The sequence below is a fragment of the Haliotis asinina genome, chromosome 2 (assembly GCF_037392515.1).
Source record: "Haliotis asinina isolate JCU_RB_2024 chromosome 2, JCU_Hal_asi_v2, whole genome shotgun sequence".
NCBI lineage: Eukaryota > Metazoa > Mollusca > Gastropoda > Lepetellida > Haliotidae > Haliotis > Haliotis asinina.
The window spans coordinates 23,534,456-23,560,600 of record NC_090281.1 but is presented as its reverse complement, the minus strand read 5'-3'; the positions used below and the strand labels follow the sequence as shown (position 1 = coordinate 23,560,600).

The 26,145-nt window shown below is 36.4% G+C and overlaps 1 protein-coding gene across 3 annotated transcripts in view; it reads right to left on the bottom strand.

Moving 5' to 3' along the window:
* Nucleotides 1–24,448, bottom strand: part of LOC137273420 (ecotropic viral integration site 5 ortholog-like) — an 89,589-nt gene extending 65,141 nt beyond the window's left edge. For 2 of the 3 annotated variants that reach the window (XM_067806103.1, XM_067806105.1), the window contains exon 1: nt 24,312–24,448. The gene's annotated coding sequence lies outside the window, so the exon portion shown is untranslated. Of the gene's footprint in view, nt 1–3,923; nt 3,968–24,311 lie in introns of all 3 variants that reach the window. The other variant, XM_067806104.1, reaches the window with a different exon arrangement.
* Between the last annotated feature and the right edge of the window lie 1,697 nt (nt 24,449–26,145).

Here is a 26,145-nt window from a genome sequence, read left to right as displayed (position 1 = left end):
AGTCAATCAATCAGTATTAACATACAATATATGACAGTGTCACTGTTCATGCTGACCTGTCAAATCATCTCAAGATTACAAGATCATGCTGTTCACTCAGGTCACTCGTTTCAAGATGGCACATAACAATGATCACTCTCATGTGAACACCTCCACTGCAGTTATTGGTTGTCATGGTGCCTGCATTACATTCAATGGACCAGTTGGGGACCGCGAGGTAGCCTCATGGTTAGTGTTTGCTTTTCATGCTGAAGATGTGGGTTCGATTTCCCAAAGGGGTACCAAATGCCCCCCCCACTGTGAATATTGCCAAAAGCGATTTAAAACCACTCACTCAAGTACTATTGCATGGAAGCTATGTTTGTTGTTGCAGTATTTCAAATATTTGCAGGCCCTTGTGGCCTGAAGTAAATTATGTGTCTTTTTTCAACTGGAATCTTTCCCCTATTATTATTTCTTTGTGTGTGTGTTTTTTTAAAATAACATTTGGGAATAATCCATAATCCATCCTGTTATGATAACCTACAGTTTCATTTTCTGGTATTTCAGGGCTTAGCGCATAGGAACGTCAACACAAGTCTTTGAAAAATAAAACGTCTCTTGGGGCCATAGAATTCGCCATTCAGTTTTTGAAGAAACACTGTAAAACTGTCTACAGTGTAGTCTGTTTTGTGTTATTGGTCTGATTTTAACCAAACAGGCCTGCAGATTTCATTCAGGGCCTGTAGATATTATAACTTGCAGGTGGCAACAGGGCCTGATGGCCAACTAGCAAAATAAACAGTCCCTCCAAGATTCCGTGGCAAATTTAATCAAATTCTGCACTCTATATTTTAATATTCTGCAAAACATTCTGTGGTTAAAACATTTAGAAAAAACAGCAGAAACATTATGCAGACCTTCATAGTTTACTTATTCTCAAACATGGATATAAAGTTAAGTCGACAGTACACATCGCATCTTGCGTAAGTTTGATGACAAAGCACCTACACCTTTTTCTGTGTTTGAGAAATGTAAACCTAAAGTGTACTTCTCACTATATATTAGGTCATCTCTTGTTTTCCCAGAATAACTGCATTTGAGGTTTTTGTTTTGGAGAGATCGGTTTTACTTTTCGCTAGAAAGACCTCTTCCCAGGTGTTACTTTTCATTAGTAAGACCGCTTCCCAGGTTTTACTTTTCCTAACTTTATATGAACATCAACATTCAACTGATACATGAGTGTTTGAAATCAATTGAAAAATATCGTTTAGGATTAAACTCACAACACAAACGTTTTCGCAAGCGGGACTGGAACCTCAAGTATCAGATCTGTAGGCAGTCACTCTACCACCTGACCACCAGGTCGACAAAGGTGGTGGGGTTAAATTATCTACTTATAGTTACTGTCATTAAATTGACTTTACATGTGCTTCAGTTATTGTTATGTAGCTTCATTAAATGATCATCTACATTGTAATAATCCACCACTGACGGTATATATGTTAGAGAAAACACTTCTCCTTGATTTTGGTAGACAATGTAAAACCATCGGAGTCGAGAAATCCCTCCCCCTCCAGTCATATATTGTCTACCAAAACCTCGGAGGCGTGTTTTTGCCTATGCTTAAGCACTTGCTGAGAGTTATTTCTCTCTTTTCATTTGTAACTTTGATGCAGATGAATAACTTCCAGTTTCATGCAAATACCAATTATATACTTCTGTGAAATTTGAAATAATTTCAATTTTCAATATGATCTATTTTGAGAACATAACTGCAGTGTCAAATTCATCTAATATTATTTGAAAGATGCCTAAAACTTGCTTTATTGATAAAGTATCTTTAATCATGATTATTTTGAAAATGTTGTCACAGTAAATGTCAGTTCGTTTTAAGTGTAACTAATCCTACTTTTGACATTAACTCTACTTTTCATGTTGGTTGTCAGTCAGTTTTCACTCAGTTTTTTAAATAAGCAAATTCTGCACAGATTCGTCATGAAAATGAGTTTTCCGCGGACTAGATGTTATTCTGCATGGAAAGAAAAATTCTGTGGTTTTTTTTGCAACCGTGGAATCATGGAATCCAGGAGGGACTGAATAAAGTATAATGCAAGCACTGTGTTGATGACCTGACCTACCTGACATCTAAATCTTAAATAAGCCTTACTTGGAAGATGGATCACACGAAGGTTCACTGATTGAAGATTTAATGGAACTAGTATCATCCAACACCATGTAATTATTCTACTGTTATTTTTGCTTTTATCACAAATAAGTTTTTCAAGTTCAAAGGCTACAGGGTTAATCCAACAAATTTCACGACACACTGCAGCCCAAGGATTTGCTTCATATGGTGAAGCATGTACTCCTTCATTACAGTATTGCAATACATATTGATTTTAAAAGCCTACTGCATTACACCAGCCACAGTCTAAAATGAATGCAGCTTCAATCAATCATGAAATCATCAACAAAACACATCAGGCAAACACATGGTAAAATCAATGATAACGAAATACAAAACTACACATCTAATAGCTCCCGATTTACTTTGCACTGAATAATTTACTATCTACTGTTTACATTGATTTACAAAAGTCAGTGCTCAGAGTTGAGAGCTGTGTGCACAGCTTCAGTATACGGTGACCATACTTTCAAAATGTCAACTTCTTTTGTGTGAGTGGGTGAGTGAGTGAACATCATTTTACGTCACCTTCAGCAACATTCCATCAATATCACCTCAGATAACACCAGAAATGGGCTACACACATAGTTCCCAAATGGGGAATCGAACCTGGGTTTTCAGGGTAACGAGTGAAATGATTTAAGCACAAGGCTACCCACCTCCCAAGACTTCTTGAGATATACAATAATACAACCTACTCGATGACAGTAACCAACATTTATTATTTTCGAGTCCAGTCACCAGTCAGTGCGCAATGTCAGTAGATTAGCTATTTTCATAAAGTATGCCATACAGATCACAACTACACATTGTTGAGTTTTTAGCATACAAATGTACATGAACACATTCAAAAACCTATGGTGTATCAACACTGTGAATAAAAACACCAAAACGACTTTAATATATTATTACAACATTAACGATATATGTACTCAATATCCAAGGAAACTAGTCTGTCACACAGACCCTGAAACAGAATATTTCCAAGAAAGTCCATGCAAGTTTAGATTATGGGGTAAGTCTAGATTTCAAAAGTGAAGAAAGTCTCAGGGGTCCATTACATTTTTTCACTTTGATTATCAAATGTTTTTTTTTTTCGTAAAACATCTTCATTTCAGAGACTAGTTGTTAGACTACAAGGAAACATACAACAATCAATGTGAAAGATAATAAGGGAGTAATACTCACTGCTTAACAAACTGTCTGTGTTAATCAACATTACAGCAGAAGCTCAGACTCACAGACTAGTCAACAATCTTACTGAGTCCTACATCACATCAGTCAGCCACACATATCAAAAGCATTACAGAGGCCTGCACTGCATCAGTACAGGCAAAGTTTCTCATAGCTGTAGGCATCAATCTGGCAGTGACGACCTCACTTTCAATCAGCTTAGGACCACTGTACATATCATCCCAGTTGTCTTATACAATGTCCACAACCCCCTTCTAGCCACATGTCACCCATAGACACTGCACTTCCATCATTGAACACAGGGTAACTGTCTCAAACAACCAGCTTGGTAGCATTCTGATTTTTCCCTTCTAAAAATATTTTGAAATAGTTCATCACATGTTCAGCTGTAGATTACAAACTCGATTGAAGGGATGTAAGGTGATTCATTGCCCACCCAGTCACCATGATCTGCCAACTGCATTGAAAACAATATTTAAGAACATGAATTTCAAAAAGGTGGACACAAATACTGTTCCAAGAGCACAATACCCTGACATTACAAACAGCAAGAATTCCTTACCTGTCCTTACCAGCACTTCATCCTATTCAGACTGTATTGTTAACCTGGACAGAAAGGTGCCAGGTTCAAAGTCAAAGCTAGATAAATTACTAAGCAATCAGCAAAGCATCAGGACTAACTAATGACTAACTGAAATTCTTCCTTTGTGGAGTTTACTTTTATGTCACTGAATTGTTATGTCAATCAACAAATTTCCATAAAAACACACTTCTAAACAGCCTACGTTTGCTAAATTTCTGTACTTTCAGTTGTGATGAGCTTCTGTGTTGCAGAAGTAAAAAGAGTAAGACCAAACAATCATGGGCAACACAATGGCAGGTTTGGCCATAGGAAGTCCATTTCTAGACAGGCTCCCAAATACTCTTTAAAACAGTTTGTTCTGAAAGCAAAACAGTTTTGAATGAGATGGAGCCATGTATGAAAACAAATATCCTTGCATACTGATCACTGTTCATGCCTTATTTGTTTAAAGAAAGTTTTGAATCGTGCTGGAGATTTACACATTGTGTTGTGTTAAATCCTCCAAGTTAACCTGGCTTGTTTTAAGTTTGTTACACATTTAAGTGAAATACTGGGATACAGTGGAAGGATTATCGCAAAGTGTCCTAAAATATTGTTTGGTTTGGCTGTCTGCTAATTGGATTTTTATCATTTAAATCAACTTTATTATCATGAGATTATTCCACAAACAAGAACCACTAGGCAATAAAAATTAAATACAATCTTAAAAATCAATTCCCTAAGCCCTTGTAAGGCCACAGAGTCGGAGAAAAATAATAGACTCTTGCATTATGTATTAACATGACTGAAACAAAAACATCTAATAGTACAACCACTTATCAGGTATGTTATTGGTGTGCTGAAAAAAACAAGAGTCACTGTTTTGAAGTTAGACCACACAATCATGATGTCCTGACATGAGGAAGGCAAGCAACTCTGCACAGTAAACAACAGAAAAACGAGGCCATAAAGTCTCCTGGAATACATATTGTTACTGTATAAAAATGCAGAGCCATACATGCACCTTGGTCTGACTGTAAAACAGACAGACTGACTGTCCAGTAAGACAGTCACGTACCAGTCTTTTGATACTGGAGCTAAACGCATTTCATTTCTATATTAACCATGTATATATAATGAAGTTTTGATCTGAGCATGATAATTACAGTTTCAACTACACTGGTTGTTATCCAAAATGCTCTTCAGACCATTTATTTTCTTTTACTAACAACATGGAAGAAAGACAGACATTTTACTTTTATAGGCCACTTGCCCAAAAGACATTCATAGATATATATATAATATTTGTCATAAAAAATAGGGAAGAATGTTCAGTGAAACAATGATAACTCACTTGAGACACCTATTGTTAAATCACTTCAATCTAAGTGTGAAAACATGAGTTAACTATTGTGAAATAAATGATAGTCTGTCTGGTTTTAACACATGCTACAAAGTACTAGCAAAACATTATCACTGCACTGAACAAAACTGCCCACTCAACAAAAGCAATCATCAACATATCCCTCTGAAAGCTGAAATTTCCAACTGTCAGTTTGCCTTCTCTTCATTATTTTATGAAAGACTAATTAGTTGCCTTCATCATAGTAAACTTGCCAAACTGTCATCACCCTAAAGAATGGCAACAATAACTGTTCTCTGCTAGAAGCTTAAGACTGATCAATAACTTCCATTCCTTCCCTGCACAGGCCGACCACACCAATGGCTAAGTCAGAGTAATTCCAGGTCCTCGCCACCTTTTTACATCTTAGTTCTAATTACTGCAATATTCCCTCTTGTGCTCCTCCCTAGCTTTGTTTGAACTGGGATTCACAGGTCGCTCACACTGACTCTAGACCAAGACTTTTATCCCACCTTCCATCCTACACCCAGCATTGTATTTCAGTACCATGCTTACTTCTTGACCAGGCGATTTCCTTGACCACTTCACAACTAGTTAACACAACACCTAGAAGTGGGGATTGTTATACATTCTAAAACCTACTGAGACAATGGTAAGTACAAGGCCAAATTCATCAGCAGTCAAGCTTCAGATGTCTGTAACACACTTTAGAAGATCAAGATTTGTCTTGTTCAACTGCAGCTATTGAGAATATCAGTTTTCTATGAAGTATAATTAGAAATGTTAGTGTTTATTTAAACCAAATTACATGTCACTGCACAAATTCAAACCTTCAAGACAATTAAAAGCTAGGCAATGTTTCATCATGAATCCAGTGATTTTGCTGGAGGCAAAAAGAATTTGTTCTTCAGCTGATACTCTCACTGATTGTCAACTTATTGCAAGTTGCCATGATTACACCTCGATGTTCTGCATCTGACCTGGCAATCTGCCTTCATCTGTTCTCACACCAGCCTGAAAACAACTCCTGAGTCTACCTTTCTTCTAATTCTAATTTGAGGTTTATTGTAACTACTGGTACAACATTTATTTCCACATTAGATAATGCATTTCAGAGTTGAAAACAGGATTCAACATGAATGTCAACAATCTGAAATAACCATGTGATTAACAACTCAAATCGTCCATTTTTTCACATAAAGAATGCAATAATACTGATAATCAACACTGGTGACAGCAATTAATACTAATCATTATTTATCCAAGTACACCTGGTTTGTGGACACAATAATCTAACCTTCATCAGACTTTACATGTGTTTAGGACATCCCCTACTCCCTTACAAACTCCTGAGTAATGCCAACTGAATTTATTTGCAGGAGCTATAAGCTAATTGTTTGTTTTGTTTGCTTGTTGTTTATCACGGCACTGAGCAATATTCCAGGTAAATGATGGTGGTCTGCAAATAATCACGTCTGGACCAGACATCATGAGCATCGATCTCAGCAACTGGGACACAATGACTGCATCGACAATGATCAGTCGTCAGTGAGTCTAACCACCTGATCTCATGCAGTAAGCTACACATGGTAAACAACTTACTAATTGATTATCTCAAACAATTCTGCTGACATAGCCATACGTGATTGTGGGACAGTATAGGTACCCAGTAATACAGGCTTACTGTGTTTACTGCATGAGCCAAGTGATGATGACTGGCTGTGTACAATGTGTGATGTTCCTGGTTGTATATAGACATACTCATGCTGTCAACCACAAGTTTGCCTGGGCTTGACTCATTTACATGTAAATTACAGATAAAACTAGAAAATTACTGACTGATGTGTCAAACTGTCCTAATGTCCATCAATAAAGTACATATTTTACTACCAGTAAAAGGATTTTGCATGACAGAACTTGTAACATAACGACTTCTTCCAAGGAAGCAAGGTGGGGTCGAAGTGACATTTATATTGCAAGCAATGTTATATTGACCTCCACCTTACTTCCAAAAGTGAAATTGTTATGTTATAAGCAATGTCATGCAAAATCCTATTGTCCATCAATAAAATACATATTTTACTACCAGTAGAAAGTAATTGTCCCTTTGTAAGTCGGTGAAAACAAACTTAAATAGCATTCATCCCAAGACAGGGCGCCGCCATTTTTTGAAAATTGTGAAGTCAAATCCATTTGAATTAATGAGATTATGTATGGTTTGTTCTCATTAAGTTAGAAAATCAAAACTACATAAATTGAATCATTACCAAAAGGAGTTTGCATGACACAACCTGTAACATAACCTTAGCGAGGTCGGGGTCGAAGTGAAAATACTGCGCGATAAATTTCTTCACTTGCTAAATTTACTTGGTTTGTAACATTCACTTACCAGTATGTAGACACTGGTCAATATACATCTTTATACTTGGTCTCATAATCCTAATTACTTTATAATCATACTTGCATGCATTTGCTTGCAACTTAATAAAAAGCAGCGATCTGCGAATGTATAACAGGAATGTAATATGTAGACATTTCATAGTTTTCCTATACGAATCATAATTTGCACGCACGCCCTAGTGTATGTCGTCTGCATCATTACACTTAATGACGAAAACAATGATTCTGTTGAAAGCTACGACAACTTATTAAAAACAAAAATGCAAATATTAAAATTAAAGTTATAGGAGCAATGTCAGGCTATTACCTTCTTCGAGGAATGTATCCATCAATATCCACAAAAACAAGTGATATATAATTCATCTGCAAATTTCCCAAGTGATGTGTCTTTTAACAGTCTAATATACGAAAACGTGATGTATCGTTTCAGGTTTTTCACATTGCTGTATAGTTTCATTGGTTACCCAAGATAGCACACCTAGCAACTAATTGCATAATGTGCGTCATTCTTTTTAAAAAGTTATTTAATTAGCCAATAATGAGCAGTCAATCGATGTATTGGCGGTTAATCCTTTGAAAGAAGGGTGTTGTTTTACATAGACTCAGACACGACAGAGTGTATTCAGTATAGATTAGTAAATGTACATACATAAACACTACCTTTAGACAACTCCCCCATTTTAATCTCCATAAAACTAATTAATCAATCAGCATGTTATCGGTTAATCCTTTGATCCATCCAGACAAAAGAAATGCCAAATGGGGGCCTTTGTCGGGTAATCTAAGTGGCGTTACCACTAATTATACCTGTTATAAATTCATTAACTGAGCATCAAGTGAATAATGACAAATAACATGTAGGTTTATACCACCTAACACGGATTCCAACCTAGCAACACCAGGCGATTTTGACAGAATCTTCTATGAAAACAAGGGTTGTAACTCGAAAACTAGGCAAAGCAGGAGACAAAACTAAATGATAATAGATTGTGAGAACATATAGGTTTCATTTTTCTCAACAGCCTTCGCGATTTCAGGTTTGTACAAACCTGTAAACGATATAGTTTAACCCCTGAAATGTAGATGAATACTGCACAGACCCCCATTTCTATACCCACTATTACGTCACAGAGACGCGCCGCTCTGCGGTTGAGAATTGTGCACGGTTGACAAAAAGGTCAATTTAAGGTAATTAAAGATCGAAATGAGCAGTTTTAATGACGGGGTTTCATTTATAACAATGTCAGCAAGTGATTTTGCATTTGTACCCTTTTAGAGTATATGTGACCTTTAAGTGAGAGAGTGAGTGTATCTTTACACCGAAACTAAGCATTATTACAGCTATATAGTGCCAGTCTGTAAATAATGGAGACTGGACCAGACAATCCAGTGATAAACAGCATAAGCACTGACCTATGTAACTAGGATACAATGACGTGTCAACCAAGTCAGCGAGTCTGACCACCTGATTCTGTTAGTTGCCTTTTACGTGTCCTTAAAGAATATTTTTCTAATACACCAAACATAACATATATAGTCAGGTTTAGGCTTCAGGCTATGAAAAATATAGTAGAATGGGTAAATGTTTCCAACAAAAGAAAAATTGTTTAGACCTTTTATAGCTGTCAATGACATGAATGTGCAGCTAGGGTCACTAAAAGTGTGTATAACATGCAAATTGATATCACGTCTCTTACTAACGTCCATGACGGCCATTAAACCTAAGTCAGGAGTCTATATATAATAACTAATCCCTGTACTATCAAAAGCAGGCTTTGACTGTTTTCGTCCTGAACTGAAGCAGGTCTTACTAGGACTTGCATTGATCCTACACATGTATGGCAGGGCTGTGAATGTTCATATAGCTTATGAATAATGAAGTCCCATTGTAAAATACCCAGTTCAAGTTCAAGTTAATACCTCGTACTATTCATGCATTCAGATGTTCAGGTATAATATATGTTGTGAGCCCCAGCACTTTACCTTCACAAGTCAGCCCAGTAGTGCATGAATTTGTAAACAGTTGACAGGCATATCTGATAGTAGGACTCATACAAATTTTACGGATAAGATTTCAAGTCATCAGAAGTGAAGGTCTTGCAAAAACTTATATTTATCATTTTACATGAGCTACCTGAGACTTTTACAGGAGCTAAATATATGAGCACTGTTGTAGAATGAATGAGTGAGTTGGAGAACTTGTTTACACTGCTTTTAGCAATATTCTAGCAATATCACAACTACGGACAAAAGACATGGGCTTGACACAAAGAAACCTATGAATGAATCCCACCTCTGGCTTCAGCATAAGGAAACACCTAAACCACTAAGTTTCCCTGCTGCTATTGAAAAAAGAAATGAATTAAACAGGATGGTATAAGCATTTTGAATTCATTAATTGTGCAAAAATATGTACACATTGTCAATGGAATCACAGCTAAATCTATCTGGTTACACACAAATGAAACAGACCCAACCTCAAAGCCTAATGCTGATGCTTTGTATACTAATGGGAATCATCAATGTGTCTGTGGTACTTAGCACAGTGAAATAATTACATTTCTGTTTATCTACAAGATTGATGCTGACACAGAGAGAGAGTACGAACTTCAGTTCACAAAACACACTACTTTGAACACATATGGACTGTAATATTCACATTATTCACAGGAAACATCTTTCTAAGAAATGTAGTCATTTCCAATTTCCTGAGGAAAGGAGTGACACAGAATTACGACAGATTAAAGATACCAGATGGCATGAGCTGTATGCAACTGTGGCAGCTTGTTGAAATCCTGAATCTAGATATAAATTCTGTTTTGTCTCGTACTATCTGATTCAGCAAATAAAGATCTAAAACCTGCAATGATGCAGCAAGGATTAGATTAATATACTGAACATTAGGCATCACTTAAAATTATAAGTGAGAGTCAATGGGGCTCCTGTCGTTAATCAAATGTTAAAGTTTAACAGCTGAAAGGGGTCCCTTGATTCAAATTCTATAGGACCATAACCCCACAAAAAGTACACAATACCCTCCTCAAATTCTACACTGACCAGTTGCTGATATGCATTCACTTCATGACAAAGAGTTTAAGACTACAGACATGAAACTTGCATAAAGAGTTCCTCACCAGTATGACCAGATTCTGACCAGCCATCAATGTGATGACGGTCAATAACCCAGCAATAACTCAGCTTAATAGCACTTAGTAACAACAACTGACAAGTCCAGACAAAATTAGAAAGGTCATCACATTCTACATACGGCCATGAGGGTGGTCAGATGTAAAATCATAAAATGAATTGGTTCTATATGTCTTCTTGAATGCATGCGCCTGCATTTTCAAAGCATCACTTTGTGTATCATTGCACATGGGCTTGATAAACTAAGCATATTCAACTTACAAAAATATTTATCAGACTTTCCAACCAGTTTCCCAAAGATATTGAATTTACAGACCAGTATTATGAAATACCTGCATTTGTTTATACCAATACTTGTGCATGACATTTGGGACCTCTGTTCCATAATCATGTCAATATCAAACTTTTTTCAATGAAAAATGACCTGCAATCTACAACTTAATCAACTCGTCCAAAGACAAAGCATAGTAATATTCTATTTGGCTTAGCAACCATGCCCTTTTGATAAATGTCCCATTTATTAATACTATGTCTACTTAAAATGACGATAAGAGTCATATTCAGGCTAGTAGACACTAGACACACACACTATGTGCACAGACTGACCTATTAGTACTAATTATGCATAACTGCTCACTTATGATTTATCCTATCTGGCTGGACACCTTTCATGATAGTGTGATTGACAAATAACTGATGCTGCACCATCATATAACAATAAGAGACACCATACAACAGAAACAACACGTTTCTGACGAAATCTTTACTAATATCAAGACTAAACACCTGCAACAACCTTTTTCTTTTCATATATATCTCAAAAGATCTCAGTTAACATCAGTCTGTTGAGAATAAACCTGCCTGCAACTTAGTCCATGCTAGCAAATCCTCACACTACAAAAACTTTGAAATAACTGCAGTGGCTGGTGGCTGCATTCTCAGAACAGAATAGAATACAAAATACAAATAATTGTTCATATATACCAAGAATTATAAGTAAAAAGTACCTGATCATCTCTCTGAACTCTTGGACAAATAAGACCATTCATTCATTCATTCATTCATTCATTCATTCATTCATTCATTCATTCATTCATTCATTCGTGTATGTTACTGTCAAATCTAAGAGCTCAAGTCTTTGATTATGCTCTTGTAGCAGTGGTTTAGCCAGGATTTTGCCAACTGGCACCTTAACTACCAACATGTGTGCCAATGCAGTTGAGACTTTTGCCATTCATGGTAACCATGGCATAGAAGATCTGTAAATTATATTAAATGTTGTGCCAATGGGTACACTCTAACATTAAGAAAAAGCACCACTGCACATTTTTTAGTGTGACTGGTGCAATGGCACTGCTTGCTTGGAGCACTGCTGTAGTATTTGATTGCAGAAATAAGATCTATGACTATTTACAACAAAAAGAAACCTGTTCCTTTAAAATCCTGCAAACTTTTCCATCATTTTCTTATTTTGAAGTGATTAAACCAATGCAGGTGCAGGATGTACAGAGCTAGGAGAATCACAACACTCACCTTTCCATGAAGTGCTCAGTATGTACATTCTCATAGTAACTCATCACTCCTCTCACATAACACAGACATGACCAAGGCCTCAGGGTGACAATGTTGAGGCAACAAAGCTGGCATTAAACCCTGCTCATCACATGTATCAGTGGCATAGAATACCTGAAGATAACCTCCCAATCGTCTACGATCAGAGTCAACTTCCACCTCACTTCAAGACAACATAGATCAGCTGTTGTTTATCAAAGCCATTAACTCCTGACCTCTCTATATCAGCCTGACAACATCTGACCACAGGGCATATTTTTTTTCCGGACACCAAACCTTCTCAAGCTTCAACAGATAATCCACTTATCTGTACTCTAAGACCCCTCCGACAGGTACAAACAATGTGTTTTGCAGGTGTTTAAGGTGAGAGGTGCTCACTGGTAATGGTCTGAACAAGAAGATGGCATTTTCCCTTCAAGTACAGATTTGCATGAGATTCCGCACATATATGCAACTTGCTTCACTGCAATCACACAGTGTGTTCACAGTTTCCTAGGCATCAATGTTACTGGGAACAAGGACCAGAAATGTCTTTCATTAGCCGTGGAAGAGGGTGAAAGCACCCTTGTCACTGGGAAAATACACACCAGATGTCATTCTGGGTGCATGACAAAGAATGGAAGGAAACACAACAGAAAATAGTACATATGTCTACAAACGAACAGGCGTATGGGACGTGTATGGCACTTTCAAACCACATATCTTAGTTAGTGATTGAAGTGAATAGGCTGGGTGAGTCTGACTTCATGATGCAAACAAGGTTAGAAATTGAAGTTGATATATACCAGAAATCCACAAGTATGATCTACTGCAAAAGTCAAAAGGGTCACTGTAAACACAATACAAAAATTCATAAAATGGATTGGAAGCCCCTTTTTGGTAAAGTTGGTTGTCCACATGGGTAAGTCACAAGACTGTTTTTTCATAGCTGGACCTTTTTTAAAAATTACTTGACTTACAGATTTAAAAAAAGAAATTATTAGGTCAATAGGAAGGGAAGACAACAAAGTCATCAATATCCCCAGCATTGTCAAAATATTCTTCATGAATATGTCTGAGTTACGATAATATCAAATGTTTTGGTGTGTACACAGCAAAGTGGAAGAAGACTAGCGAAAGGTTTCATATTTCAGCTCAAGAAATGAGCACTACCATCAAATTTAGTTGTTGCCCAAATTGTTGCTATGGAAACACAAAAATAAGATTACATCCAGAAATCCAAAACTACCACAAGGAACCAGTTCACCACCAGACCTGCTTAAGTATGAAGTTTGGTGATGAAACAATGAACAATTTTAAGTTCTTACATGGAATAGAGCACTACCACCAATTCTACTCTGTCAACTTGTTGCCATGGAAATGTCAAACATATGTTGTTCAGAACTCCAAAACTACCAAAAGACACCAGTAGACCATCAGATCTATCTATGTGCCAAGTTTTATTGAATGGTTTGAAAGTTATAACACAAATGTGCAAGGACACATGCACGCATGGACTGAGTCCATTTTATTACCCAATGCAAAACAGGTTGTAGGGGATATAAAGGAATATGGAAATGTCTAGAGTTGTGATGATTAATCAATACGCCAGTTATCGCGATTCAAGAGGTGCACGATACGATACGATTGTTGTGTATCGATTCAACACGATACTTACATACTTAGCAGTCTACGAAAACACTGTCACCCCTTCTATTTAGATTTTTGAAGAAAATATTGCCTTGGACATGCTCCAACTGAGATAATATTCACAAATTTATTTTGTTATCTGTGCAAAAAAGCCAGTTGTGACAATGTTGATCCCTGCTGTTCCATTTTTTGGGAAAACACTACTTCACTGACACATGCTAAACATTTTTAATAAAATGTCTTTCATGATGACGTGTTTTATTTTTCTTGGGAGAAGAATACCTCCCCTGAAATGATAACATAACAGCACATTATTTCCAGTACTTTTATTTTTCTGTATACAAGGACAAAATATCGTGATACGTAACGTATCGTATCGTGGCATGGGTGTATCGTCACAACTCTAAGACATTTCATTTGCACACTTGAGTATATCACATAGGCCAGGAGAAGTATGCCAGCTAAGCAGCCTTTGGCATTAACTTTCTCTTTCAGGGAATATTTGAAAGGTAAAATTTGTTATTTTTCATTTATTTGTTTTTTGCACTTTCATTGCTTTTTCTCATATCAGCAGTATATAATGGCAAAAAAATGTTATAACCTTTTCTCTGTTCGCTTTCATTACGTTTCGTAATGAAAGTAATAAAAAAGGGCTATTCTCAGACTTGTGGACTGTTGCTTATTACAAACCCTGCTTAAGGTGTTGTTGTCTTGAGTGAATATACTGAGGGACATTTATAGCATGATTATCTTAATGAAGGAACTTGTGAGCTTACAGAGTAGCATACACTCATCAACACATGATTCATACTTCCTTTTCAGTAGGTTTTGATGAATGTTCAGTCACTGGACCACTGTGACATTGTCATATTTACTATGAGCAAGCTTGTTAAATGAAACATGTAGAATAAGAACATGAACACTGATAAGGTTATCTGTTTTTCTTATGTTACATCTGCAACTTGTACAATGAATGATCCATGTCTAAGATGCATTTTACAAAAAAAAGAAAAAAAGAAAAAAAATGCCTTCCAGCCAGTTTGTGAATTATTTTCAAATTGTGATGCATTTATAACATACTAAGTTCAGGTTCAGGTGCTAGCAGTCTGTGACATCTACTAGCCTGAAGCCCAAGGCTACTAGATTCTGTTTGGTCTAGTAAGCCCTGCTAATAAAAGCTGATATATATTCAGTAAATGCTCCTAAAAGTGATGCTCTGGGCCATGTTTGGGCTGGATTAGTCCAAACATTTTGGGCCAAATGGCACAGACCATGTTAGTATAAACAAGAGTATTCAGAAGATGACACATCCCCCCGGCCCCCACATGTTTGAAAGGACAAATCATCTGACAGTTACTCCTTGTTTTTTCAGACTAAGTAAGTTTGAATTGTTTCCATGGAATTCATGAAAATTATAAATGCCACATATATGTAATCAGCAAAGTCATGATTTCTAGATCTGTCTCATATATCTGTTAGATTTGTTGAAAGATATGAAATGGTTTTCGAGTTGTGCTCTTAGAACGAAGCCCATCCCTCCATTTTGAGGCTAAGTCTGAAACGTTTCCATGGAAACCAAGAAAATAATACATCACAAAAACCTTTAAAAACCAAAAGGCACCACTTTGGGGTCTGCCACACATATTTGCCAAGTTTTACTGACAGATATTAAAAAGTTTTTGAGTTCTGCTCTGGTCCAAACACACCTCTCACTTTTCAGACTAGGTCCAAAACCTTTCCATGGAAACCAAGAAAATAATAAATCACAAAAATTGTAAACACCAAAAGGCACCACTATAGGTTCTGAATGATATATCTACCAAGTTTTGCAGAAAAATATTGAACGGTTTTTGAGTTATGCTCCGGAAACAAAACACACCCCTCACTTTTGAGACTATGTCCGAAACTTTTCCACGGAAACCGAGAAAATAATAAATCACAAAAATTGTAAATACCAAAAGGCACCACTATAGGTTCTGACTGATATATGTACCAAGTTTTGCAGGAAAATATTCAGTGTTTTTGAGTTCTACTCCGGAAATGAAGCCCACCCACCAAAAGATTAACTCCAAAATGTTCCATTGAAAAACAAAAAAAAAAATAAATGCCAAAAATCTGTAAATAGCCAAAGGCACAACCATAGGCTGAGATTACTATATCTATCAAGGTTGGTCTATACATATTAAATGGTTTCTGAGTTATGGATGGACAGACGGATGGAATGACGAGGCGTCGACTATATCCCCCCACATTACATGCCAAGGGGATAAAAATCAAATCCTTATGACATGTTGATCAACATAAAGTGATTGAGTTACAACTTAATATTACATCTGCATTGTTTCAGCCATATAGCAATAATTTACAAACACAATAGGCAAGCAATAGCAAGTAAACATCCAAGAACAGGTTTCGGGTTGTTGATATGTGCACATATCATACAGACTGACTTCTTTAAGTAACAAGATGGAAAGTTTGCCCAAACAAGTTAATCTGTAAGAAAGGTCTACTTATATCTACCAGACTAAGATTTCAGACTAGCAGCTGAAATCACTCTGCAAGGTGGTGTAGGAGCTTGTTTGTGTTTTACTAAAACATGCAAGAATGAATGAAATGAAACACAAGGCATAAATCCTAGCAAAATCTCTTGAAACATAAGTTACTGCATAACACAAAAGCAAAGTACCCGGGTATACACAATGTGCACCAGAAATTTAAAATGAACTACAGTTATTCTTACAGCTGATAGGCGTGGTGCACTTTTTGGGTCAGGTCACCATTCATATTCTGGCTAAACCTCAACATGCCTGAGTACTTCTTACCTGACATATCTGTGACAAGTGACAAAAGGTGGAATGTGTACTGATTGGGCGTATCGCCAGTCAACCCCTCAATCACCTGTCAATCAATACACCAACCATCACACCCACTTCATCACCTGCCTGACAGTCAGCTGACCTGTTGTCTTCTCTCTATGCTTCAGTGAGGAAGTTCTTATTAACTTACTTATTGTTATGTCTGAAAGATTTATGTGCCCTGGAGGAAACTAGTCACCATCCTGTATGTTTAATATCCATATTAGACAAGAGAACTCGGTTGTTCATTGTACATTTGTTCTGCTGGGTGTTCTTGTTTATGGCCTGAACATGATGGACATGAAAAATGTTAATGGACATACGGATCGGTTAACAAGAAGAATTTAGCATTTATAGTGAATCATCAAATAATTAAGTCCCAATAAGCCGATCACCATTCTATATTCTCAAGCAACAAAGCTTTCAAACACAATATTTGGTTTTTGTACATCAAAAAGCTCCTTTCATTGAGTAATTACCAAAGCCAAAATAAAGAGCCACACTAAAATTCCATAGATATTTCAACATCCTGATATTTCTGAGTGTCCTGGCATCTGCACTCACAAGGATGGACAATCACAAGTATATTTATATGTTCTCTGGAGGTGTTCTTTTGTTGAGATTAAAATGACTTAATCAAAGTTAAGTCAAGTGATGAAGCTAAAGTCACAATTATTTAGCAACTTCACATCACAGAGTGAGTGAGTGAGTTTAGTTTTATACCGCACTTAGCAATATTCCAGCTATATGGCGGCGGTCTGTAAATAATCGAGTCTGGACCAGACAATCCAGAGGTCAACAACATGAGCAGTGATCTGTGCATTTGGGAACTTATGACATATTTCAACCAAATCAGTGACCACCCGATTCTGTTAGTCGCCTGTTACGACAACCATAGTTGCCTTTTATGGCAAGCACGGGTTGCTGAAGGCCTATTCTACCCTGGGACCTTCATGGGTCCTGACATCAGAGAACCTTTGCTTCCTTCGATTAGTACACAGTGAAACTTTGCTTTGAATTCTCTGTGGGTATGTCCTCGTATCTTGTCAAACAAAATGACTTGCCTCTTGTCACATACACAAGTTGTCTTTGAATATTCAAAGATTCAGAATTGGTAAATCTTGTAACAGGATTTGAGTCAAGATCTTTGTAATGTATAAAAGCGTAAGCAATCACATCAAGGGCTCAATTCTATCTCTGCTGGTAATGTCACTGACAGGTAACTGTAGCATCACTATTTCAACTTAAGTACCACAATCTATCAAAATGTTGTTCAGCAACAAAATCAGAATTTCTGAATTGATCCATCGGCGTTAATTCATTAAAATCTTTCATATGTGAAGCACTGAAACCAGCATATTTCATTTTTGTATCAACAAACCAAATGTTTTGACAATAATATGAATTATAGCAACATTACCATATAGCTACAGATATGTCCACCAAAACAGCAGGGACCTTTGAACCTAGGGACCTTCAAAAGCTTTTAGTTACGAGAAAGAGATCTTGACTTTAATGTTTAAAATTGGAGTGAGCGAATGAATGAGATTTCATTCCACTTTCAGCAATATCCCAGCAATATCACACCAAGGGATATCAGAAATGGGCTTCACATTTTGTACCCATGTGTTTTTGATGTGATGAGCAGACGCATTAATCACTAGTCTACCTCACAGTTCGATTTTTAGGATTGGAACACTGAGGACAAGCAAATAAAGTATGCTGAATCATCTTACCAAGCTGACATCTAATTAGTTGAAGGATATGATCATATATCAATACAAAGAATCATTAGCCCTTGGGTGATGAGCTTACTCCTTTAGCAGCTGAACCAAATAGTTATCACCAACAGGAAGCATAATGATGTTGCATCACAAATGATTAAATGGAAATGGCTAAGAAACCATCGTAACTGCATATTTTAAAGAATATTGTGGTTCCACTACAAATGTTGTTAATGTTTTTGATATTTCAGAAGTTTTCATTTCATCATTCATCATCACTATATCAATCAATTACCAACCTGACGTGAGCCCTGGTCTCTCAATTTTGTTTTACGTCATTAGACAGAAAAGACAGTGTCAGGGAACATAGAGAATTTCAAGACAAAAATTTAACACTGGAAACAGCGGAGTTACAAGAACAGTTCTGAATGTATTACCAAGGGAAGTAACTCCAAACTAGCATTGCACGAGACATGCACACAAGAAAATTAACAACCACCCATATATCAAGGGCAGTGAAATTTAAGGCTTTGTGACGGCTCTTTTGTCTTTTTCCTGGCTTTTAAGGCAAAAATAGATTTTCCAGGCTTTTAAGGCTAGGTACCCAAATTCCAGGCTTTATCAAAATTGTACGAACCCTGAATGTGGTCAGAACAAATCCTAAATATATTCAGCAAAGGTGATAACCTTAACTGAAAATTTGCTGCATTTCAAATCTATACAGTTCGCAAACAGAAAACATGGGCTACATATTGATGCAAAAATGGAGCATTTGCCTTTGCCCATAAAACAAGAACAATCCTCCCTTAAAGGTATGTTTGAATCAGTATTCCTTCTTTTTTTTCATTTTCATATTTTTCCATGTTTACAAATTTATAGTTCATTTGATCATTTACAACAGTACATATACGACACAATTTAACATATATGAAGTGCATAAAATATTCAGTATTCCTGTTGTTTGGTTCTACTTGTGATGAACTGAGTCAAAGTTGGGTAAATATCAGAATTCTGAACTGCAATAGTCTTGTTAAGGAATGCAATGTGATCGGTCATTTGCTATCGATTGTTTGGAAGTGACAAGAATTTTCAGTCCACATTCCTCAGTGCTACATGGCTTTAATGCAGATCTAATGGACATTGATCTTAATGGGTTATGCACTGAACATGATAGTTGCGTAGAGTGCATAGAACGTACATGGCATGCAGTCTTGGACTCAGTCACAAAAAAACTTACAGGACATGCTAGCAATCAGATAAACTAGTGAAGCTGGTTATGATTTCTTCTGTTGAACATGTTAAACTATGAATGAGTAAGTTTATTCTTACACTGATTTTAGGAATAATCCAGCAATATCTCGGCGGAGGACACCAATAATGGGCTTCACCCATTTTACCCATGTGAGGAATCGAACCCAGATCTTTGGTGTGACAAACAAACCTTTTAACCACAAGACTACCTTACTTCTCCCTGTTCAACCATGAATCTTCATTTGTCCTACAAACAACTAATTTATAATTTCTCAGGTCAAAAACCATGAAGACATTGTCTTTGAAAACTCTGCACCAAAGAAGCATAAATAAATTCAACATTTACCTTTTATCATGAATTTACATAGCATACTCGTATTATATTTTTTAAATCAATAACAAACTATTTTTGCTGTAAAATATGTTCATTTCAGAGACTGATTGTTAGTCTAACTTATCCAATATACCTTCTGAGAAGACTTAGCATAATAACCATTCAACCACTATTGATTCAGCTTCTTTCACTCACCTGAAGAACAATTTCACACCTGGCCAGTTGTTATTGTTGTAATAATAAACTGTAAACCACAAAGACTAAAAGCATGATAAGCAAAAACCTCCAAATCATCTTCTCGTCCTTTTTCGGAAACAGTGAATGACGTCATCTCCCCAATCTTATCCTACACAATGCAGCACAATACACAGTGACACACATCCTTGCTTTTGTCTTGTACATTGTTAGCAACCAGGATACTCCCTCTGACCTCACAACCAGGACAAGCAGCTTTCCAACCTCTACACCTGCATAACAAATACAAGCTGAAACAGTACCTACACAATATCACTTACTTTCTGTCAGTGGTAGAAAGGTCATCATAGTTATAAGCATCAGGTAAGATGATCTTGGCCAATGTACACAAATATACTATAGTGAATGCATCAGCACAAACATGAGTAACATCCTTTAGAAGTTCTCCCTAACATAAAGATCCGGGCTAGAACTAGTTGTCAGCAAACAACAATTGATGCATGTCGATGTATCCAAATTGCAAAGATTAATACTCATGATGTCAGTCACTAGATTGTCTGCACCAGACTTCGTGACTTATAATCCAAAACTGTGTTCCACAGGAGATATCGCTTGTGTGACATCAAATGATTGTTTTGACAGCAGATTTTGTACAATGCCCTGACAATGCTATGACATCATGAACTTGATGACATCACATCGCTATGACATCGCTGCACTGCAAGTCTAATGGTAGTACAGTGTTAAGAGATGTACATGTTTCATTGAAAACAATGAAGAATGATTTTTTATGATAAATGGGATCTCACTCTCGTGTCTACTGATATCAATTATATCAACACTCATTGATAAAGTTAAAATTATACTCGGCAAACCTAGGATATTTGTAACTTTATCAACTCTTGTTGATATAATTGATATTAGTAGACACTTGAGTGTGATTCTCTATTTACAAGTCACTGTTATATGGCTGGACTTAATAATTGCTGTCATAGAATGTGGGACAATATAGACATAGAAACCAGAATTTTTCAGAATTCATAGCCTTTGCTTCACATCTTTTCCCTGGTTTATTATGTCAAAGGGTACCTGGATAAAATGCCTGAATGAAATGCAAGTACATATCCACCACTCCATGTATGTATCTTCTATCTTCTATATCAGAAGCACAGATTCACCCAAAAACTTGCAGCAAATGTCAGTTCAATTTGCAAAACAGGAATTCAAAAATTCCAACACTGCCTTAAATCCTTTAACTTAATAATATTCATGGATTTTATTTTCAATTTTGCCCAACCCCTGCGGTTATGTACAAACACTTTAAATGAGTCAAATATAGATTTACCCACATTACTGTCAATCTGACAGAGATCCTTCTCAGAGTTAATTGTTTTTACATTCTTTCCAAACTAAGTCCAAACTCATGTTTAAAACTAATCATTTCACAATGAATGTTAAGTTTAATGAAGCTGACCTTACTTCACTAATTACAGACCCAAAATATACATGAAGAATTTTCAAATATTTTGAAGTACTGAAGGGATTCAGTGTGAAATGAGATACAAGACACCATATATGGCCTACCAAATCACTGCACACCAAGCATTGTTTGCAGTATCAAAATAACAGATTAATGCAATTGTATCTGAAACATAGAACTTGAAAACAAATGACAATATTTTGAACAACACAATTAAAAAAAATCCTAATTTGCTTGACAGCAGTTGGTATGAATGTATAACTGAGATACATGTTTGAATGAATACGGTATTTGGAGTCACAAATGAGAGCTTGATTTATAAAGTTTATTAGCACAGGTATTGGAATTGCATACTGCTATTGCCAGATGTTTTGCCAGATGTACACACTGTTGCTCTAGCAAATTCGTTCAGCCAAGAGTGCTACACTTTTTATCATGTTTATAAGGTAATAACATTCACTTCATAACTTGCCATAACTCATTCAGATCACCTGGAGCACACTTACTGACTTAGTGGCATTTAACTAGAAACCTACACCATGTACAGTGAGCTGATAGTCAGTGTCATTCTTGGACAATATAAACAAATTGAAGACAAAAAATGAAGAAATTTCATAAACTAATGACAAACATACTTGTCATTTAATGTCGATGATAATTATGACTTATAACCAGAATACTCCCTCTTAATCCTTTGTCATAACACTACTGTTGAAAGATACAGATTTTGGAAGTCCCTCACACTGCATGGAATTAAGGGTTGTACTGAGGTCCTTCAAGTTACACCTGTTGTACTATAATGAGGAGTGACCTCAATATTGACAAGGACTCACTGACTTCGTGGTAGGCCTTAGTGTACACATGATACATGACAATCACTGACATGATCATGAAAACTGACACAAACAGATGAAACATATTCAAGTTCAATTATTTAACAGAAGTGAGAAACTGGACAGGTGACACTACTAAATCTTTGGGACACTGCCCTCTAAATCTCATCCAGATATAACCTATATTTATCTATGAACCACTGAATACATTCCTGTTTTGTATTTGATGAAGACTTGTTGACTGCACAGAGTGACCATGATAGATGATGACTGACTACATGACAAACTGAGGCAGTCTCATACCTTACCTGTCATGGGAGAAAAAAAATCATTGAGCACATTCGAGATTTGTAACAAGATGTAATATCCACCAGCAAGCAATGGATTTAATATGTAACTAGCATTAATCAGGGATTTAAGGAATTAGGGCTACTTCACATTAAGTCTACATAGTCTTTATTCTGTAAAAACTCACAACAGAACAAAGTTGTATTAAAGACACCTTATTAATATTACATCTATAATTTGATAACTTCTGTGGACTGTCAGACTGACACATTTCATGTCCTGTTTTATCGTTCTCATGAAGTCATTATATCACAACAGCATCTTCTAAAACAAAAGGGTAAATATCCTAATTGGTTAAATGTGGAAAAAATAGAAGAGAAAGTAAACAAACCTTCACTATAAATTATCTGGCTTTTGCCAAAGTTGAAAACATATCCTGGTGAGTTTTATAACCAGTGTTATATCATCCTTGTCAAATTTACTGCTGAAAGAATTCACGGCAGACAACCAGTAGCAGGAACAAGCGGCAAGTGTATTTCTGGAGTGTATTGTGCTATGAGAATATCTGTTTTGCCCCTGGAGATAATTAACAATATTACTGATAGTTTTGAAGCAAAAAAGGAAAGCTATAGGTCTGTCTAGAAAGTACTCCATCTATATTAATACTTACGTAGTGGGAATCTATCACTTATTCTTAATGTCAATGCAGGTGGGCAACCCATTTAGGGAAGGTGTGTCCCATACTGTTAAATCATTGATGAGATCACCAGCACAGATGTTTCTGTGACATCATACACAGATACACATTCTCAGTTGACATCAATCCTTTTATTGTGAATTAAACATTCTAGGTGCAGCAGATGACATATTATCGCACTTGGTGAAAGAATTCTATGACACTTGATAACGAACTTTAAGCGATAATATGGTGCGAATAATACGTAATGACACGTGAATAAATAACTTACTACTGCTGACATTTCTGCTAAAACTCAGTCATTTTCCTAGTCAACTAAAGGTTCTTTTCACGGTTATTTAATTTGCGGCGAAAAAAATAGAAGTAATTTGTGTTCAGAAGCTTCCTACCGACGTCCATATGTCTCGCTGATAGTGTAACAGCATGCAGTAACAGCAAAGACAGTGAGTCATGAATGAACACAACTCGCTAGTAAAAACTCTCGATGTGGAGCAATGCAAATTCCATGACAAGATCCAACACTGCAGACGACAAAATCAGACCCACATATTATTATTTTTCCGAGAAACATTCCTTCGCTATCACATACACTATGAACATATTATCAATCGGAATCGTACCTTTAAATAATTGTTTGGATTTCCATGATGTACAGAAAAGAATATATCACGCTCCAGCTGCCATATTCCGAGAGAAAGTTTCTGACACGGCACATCACTCCGCCCTCTTTGCGGCGGCCATGTCTATTTTCTTCAGTAGTGTACTACCTCCGTAACAACTAATCATCGTCTGGCAAACAGGTGCATTCGTCTTCTGACAATGTGGAAATAAAAACCTATCATTTGCCTTGTTCCGGTAATTAATCTCGTCCTATTTATGTAAACACAGCATAATCATAAAACACGTATTAAGTTATTGACAGAATTATGACCACTGAGTTGAGACAAATATTTTTGGTAAATGTTAAGAATCGCTTGTTGTTTTGGTTACATCATATGAATTAGTTTTGATCATGCACAAACAGACAAACACTGATGTGTTATATATAATACATCAATCATAATTTAAATGTGCACACCAGTATTGGATTTCATCATAGAAACCCATCCGCGGTTCTAAAATTATTGAATCTCTGCAATGTGTTGTTTTGGAGGAGTGCATTTAAATTCATTTCTTTGATTACTTGTGATGTCTGTAACCTATTTTCAAAAGCTGATTGTAATGGCATTTTAACACGTTCAGAGTAACCTTACAAATATCAACTGTTGAGATGACCATGGAAGAATTGACGGCTGTTCATCTCTAACATATGCAATATGTTACAGGAAAATAGTGTCCATCTGGTTCATATAGGATTTCCATTTTTGACAAGCACTTGTTGATGCCTGTCTGACTCTAATAATAAATAATGTCACTCTTTAACAAGTTTGATCACAAGACCGATCAATCTTCAATCAGCGGATCATATTGATCATGTTAAAGGATAAGTAAAACATAAATCAAACATGGACAGTTTTAAGCATGGAAAAAAGCACGTTGCCAATGAGTTTCACTTTTTACCTTGCCCTATAAGATGTTAGATTTGATACTCTTCCTCGTCTTTTTGTGGTAACAGCGCTAAGCAGTAGTAGTAGAAGCAGCAGCAGCAGCAGCAGCAGCAGCAGCAGCAGCAGTAGTAGTAGTAGTAGTAGCAACAGCAGCATTAGTAACCAAAGTGGCAGTACAAGTAATAGTTCTTAGTAGTTAGTAGAAGCAGTATCAGAATCCGCCGAAGCAATATAGGAGTATCAACATTAGAAGTAACAGGGAAAATAGAAATGAACCAGGGAACGTGATACTTCCATGGTTAACTTTATCGTGCTCTCCTCGAATACTTAATATAACGTAAACACAGCAAATGTGATCGATCTCGTTTTATACCGAGTGTGTGCTTAACACAATTTCCACTCTAAACATCCATGGGTGTGGTCCAAGAAATTCTATTTGCATTTTAGATAAAAACGAATGTTATGATACATATGCCGCCTGTATGTATCATATAGCGACTCTATGTATGCATCACCAAAAAATCGAAAAGTCATTTTTTGACTTATTTATATCACAACCTTTCTCTCTGATTTATATGATAAACCTATGTACACATATTTGCCCCCCCCCGTGTAAGTAAATGTAACGTTTTGTATTCACAGTATAATGCTCCTCACAGCTATATGAGTGTTATGTATGGATGTCGACAACGCTCATTGTACATCAATAACAGGTGTGAAGTCATGCAAAGAGCTTGACCGCCTAGTTTCAGGTCACGCCTATACTAAAATTGCGTTTGGGTACACTCATCAAGATGTTACGGTTCATTTCAGGTCAAGTGAAGGAGAACAAATATGCGCAGTGGTGCATGTTCCAGTTAGCAACTGGGAAGATGGTTTCCGGATGTTCTAAATGTAATGAATGCCT